This window comes from Octodon degus, unplaced genomic scaffold (assembly GCF_000260255.1).
Source record: "Octodon degus isolate 3935 unplaced genomic scaffold, OctDeg1.0 scaffold00476, whole genome shotgun sequence".
Taxonomy (NCBI): Eukaryota; Metazoa; Chordata; class Mammalia; order Rodentia; family Octodontidae; genus Octodon; species Octodon degus.
In genome coordinates this window covers 89,355-93,497 of record NW_004525052.1, presented here as the reverse complement: position 1 = coordinate 93,497, position 4,143 = coordinate 89,355, and the positions used below count along the sequence as shown (strand labels likewise).

The 4,143-nt window shown below is 41.4% G+C and overlaps 1 pseudogene; it reads right to left on the bottom strand.

Annotated features, from left to right (window-relative positions):
- The window catches only part of LOC101569076, a 12,475-nt pseudogene extending 8,777 nt beyond the window's left edge, over positions 1-3,698 (bottom strand).
- Between the last annotated feature and the right edge of the window lie 445 nt (positions 3,699-4,143).

Below are 4,143 nucleotides of genomic sequence, written 5' to 3'. Positions count from 1 at the left end.
AAAAAATAATAATAATAATACCCAGAATGAAGAGGAAAAAGTATTGATCAATGCCAAGAGAGATGTTAGAATTATCCAATTAAAACACCTATTATATCTAAATTCCATATGATCAAAGATTTCAGCAGAGATTCAGAAGATTGGAACAAGAACCAAATTATATTTCTAGACATGAAAACTCCTAGACCATATATGATGGAAAGTGCACTAGATATGATTCATGGCAGATGTAATATTGGTGGAAAAAGGAACAGGGAACTTGCAGTCAAAGTGAAAGATGCTATTCAAAGTAAAACATGGATATCTATCCTAACTACCTTCTATTCAATGAGAATAAAGGTTTGTATGAATATTGTTGACAAGATATCATGTCTGCATCTTGTCCTCTGAATAACTACTATGAAGACAATAATATGCAATGTATTAATTATTGTAGCTGTCCTACTAACCTGTTTTGAAACTGTTTCATTGCTATTTTTCTCATTAAAATGAATAAAAACTAAATAAAAATTTAAAAAGCAATAAAATAACAAATTAAAACATGGAGAAAATAATTAAAGTTATATAAATAGAGCACTCATGGGCCTTCTCACATCAAGTGACTTCCTTCATGAATAATTGGAGTTTATGACAGAAAGGAGGGAGAGACAAAGACAGAAATTACAGTACTAGTTGAGTTCATGAGTGTTTCTGCTTGCCAAAAGTGTGGTTCCCAAAAAGAAGCAGTCAGAAAGGATTTGTTTGCCCTCACAAACTCTGCGTTCCGTTATCAACGTGATCATGGCAATCTTCCGCACACAAGCACAAATGTGCCTACACTAGAAAAGAATTGCACTCTCTTTCAAATGGTAGAGAACTTAGTGAAAGAGCTAAGAGTAACGTATTAGATTACTTATCTGAAGACATTGAGGGTTTTTTTTTTCAAAAGAATTGTAAGCCACTTTTGCGTTTACAGGTGTATCTCAATGGTTGCTTACCCTTAGCAACAGTCTCTGGTTCTCAGGGCTTTAGACAGGTGTGGTGTGTACCCAGGAGTCTAGTCCTGCTGTCTTGACATCTGATGGAGTTCACAAAATTAGGGTGCATGATCCATCACAACATAATCTCAGGAAGAGGATAATGAGTACTAAATTTCAGGGTGGAGCATTATGCTTCATGTCTCTTTAGAAGACAGACAAACCTTTATTTTCTTAACTTTGGGTGTCAGGTATTTTGTCTCAGCAATCTGACATGTGTTAGTAATTTATAAAATGTTGCACAATGTGTTTTACTAGCTCTAAATTTACCTAGCCTGTGTCATGCCTCTTCAATATACAGGGAACCAAAATAATAGTAACTAATTTTCAGGATTCAAAAGGACATGAAATTTCTACCCTTTATAAGGCCTACTTCTAGACTTGTATCCCTTAAAGTGATGCACAGAAGTCTCTAGGCATTGTCCTGAACCTGTGATCACCTGGATGCCAGGAAAAGGTGAGCTGCACTTCACTGACACTGCCACAGATGGAGACAATTACCTCATGAGGTGGAACTACCCCTCCAGCCATGATAATTTGCTGGAGCTATGAACATGAAGGCCTCATAAAAACTGATTGGACCCCAGTCCACCAGTACCCCATAAAACTGCTCTCTGTTCCTTTGTGGTCAGGCCAGTCTGTCTTCTCCATCACGTGTGCCCCTTCCAAATGCTCAAACCAGAATCCTTTCCCTTTTTCTCTTCTTTCCAAATGAAATTTTTGTTGCTAAATTCATATGATGACTTTCATATTAGCTTCCATTATAACTAAACCAAAGTACTATGCTAGCCAAACACTTCCACAGATACCAGTCCAACAGACAGCTTTTAGTTGTACACCAAGACGGGAGTGGGGCTCTGGTGCCTATGGCCCCTCTGAGTTCCTCAGCTGCAGTGGAAGCATTACCAGGTTCAAGTTCCACAGTCAGCTACAGAAATTCTAACATTTGGGAGAAGATAGTTAGTGGCAGAGAATCACATTGATCCAAAAGATGACAATCTTGAGAAGACAAAGCAGCTCTTACTTCACATTTCCATGTTGTGGAGTGTTTCAGGGCTGCATGGGATGGGAATTTCATAGGGAGGGAGAAGAGGTGCACTAAGGCAATCATGAAAGCTACCTGCTGGAGGGGTCTTCATCATCCAGGATGTAAATCACCTTTTCTTCATGTTATGGTCAGGGTTTACTAGAGGAACAGATATACAAGGAACATGTGTAACACAAGATGTACCAGACACAGAGTCAGATGAGGAAGTGAGCTGAGAGCCTCTGCACACCACTTGGCTCAGTTTATGGTAATCTACTGTCATTCTCCAAGACCTGTCTTATGCAGAGGCCAAATAGGAGAAATCAATGGAGATGTGGTGGGTACCACCACTCCTGCATCCTTCAAGTCCTTGATGGTGACACTGATCTCTGCAATCCCTCCAGGAATGCAATACTGCTTTTGGTTCACTATTTTACCAGGCAAGGGCAACTCTAATGGCTTCCATTTGGCCTTTCTAACTATAATAGCCCTCACATGACAGGTTAGGGGACCAATATGAGGATTCTGCCAAGCACTAAGTATATCTATCTCAATTATATATTCTGGAACAGGGGAAATAACTACAGGATGGAGTTGAGGGCCTACTGGACCCAATGTGAGTCTGACCTTTGCTAAAACTCCATTGATCACCTGTGCTCCATTTGCTCCTACACTTACAGGAGGGACACTATGGTGTTTTGGATCCCCTTGTATCAGAGTCAGAACCAGTGTACAATAATCCCAAAAATGTCTGATCATCCCCCTTCCCCAATGTACAGTCATTCAGGCAAAAGGCCATAGGTCCCTCTGGGGAAGGATAGGAGAAAGATTGACTGTACAAATTCTGGGGACATTAGGATCCTTCCCTCAAGGAGACCTGGCTGCCCCATCATTCAAGGGATTCTGAGTCTGTAAACTGGCTCAAATATGGGAATTGGTTGAACACCCAGGATTGCCTATTGCCACAATAGGGAGAAGGTCTCTGTTCTTTTGCCCCTAAATTCTTTTGTTTATATAAATCTAGCAAAAAATTTGCAGGCTTCCGATGGCTTCTCTCTTAGGCTGGCTTTGCTCCCTCTATGCAGTTTCCTTTAGGTGATTTCTGTTCCTGACTATTCCAAATTTCTGGGGTTTCCACCGAATAGGCTTCTCACTCACAGCTTCACATACTGCCCTCTCAGGAACACACTGCCTGGCCTCCCAGGCCTTCTTCTGAAATTGAGGTGGAAGCCTTCTTAACCTCAGAACTCCTGCATTGTGCATGGGCCTAAAACCAGCGCCACAGGGATAAAGACAAGGTCTGCTGCCAGCTGGAGCAGTAGCCAGGCTTTCCTCTCTCTTGGCTATAGGGGTCAAGTGCCTGGATTTCTGAACACTTTGACCCTGATTTCAAGAAACAAGTTCTTGATGGTGGCACCATTCTGTAATCTGATGTGGCCACTGCTACCATTCTGGAACATGGGGCTTTTGGGCTTTTTCAGCCATTCAGGAACATGGGGCTCTGCAGATTTCTCCTCAAAGCAAAGTCCCTTATGCTTGCGGTTCTCAGGTTGCAAAAGATGGAGACTTGCTGCCTCCTGTGATGCCCTCAAACTATCCTTTCCATTATCTTCCTCCTGAGCAATGGCTATCTCAGCTCTGTCTTTGCAGTTCATGGCCTTGCTGGTGCGTCCTTTCTGGCGAAACTCACATTTTACATCGTTCTGCTGAACTCTTTGCTCTTCATTTTCAACAGAAATCTGACTAAGGTCCCCCAATAATAGCCATGCCACTGCCCCAATATTTGACTTCTTTGAGATTTTCCTTGAAAGATTAATAAGTCCTCTGTGTTTACTCTCATTCTCAGGCAGTTTCTGGACATAGGCAAGATTTAGACAAACTTTCAGCGAAGACAAAACACAAGTGACCTGGAGTCCAACAGCCAATGTAGTCCTTCTTCGCGGCATAACCCACCCCCACCTGGTCTTTTTTTTTCCAAAGTTTTATTGATAAACAGATAGCAATGAGACAGTTTCAAATCAAATTGGAAGTACAGTTTCAACAAATAATACACTGCATATATTTTTCTTAGTGGTTAATTGCTGTACAAGATGCGGACTT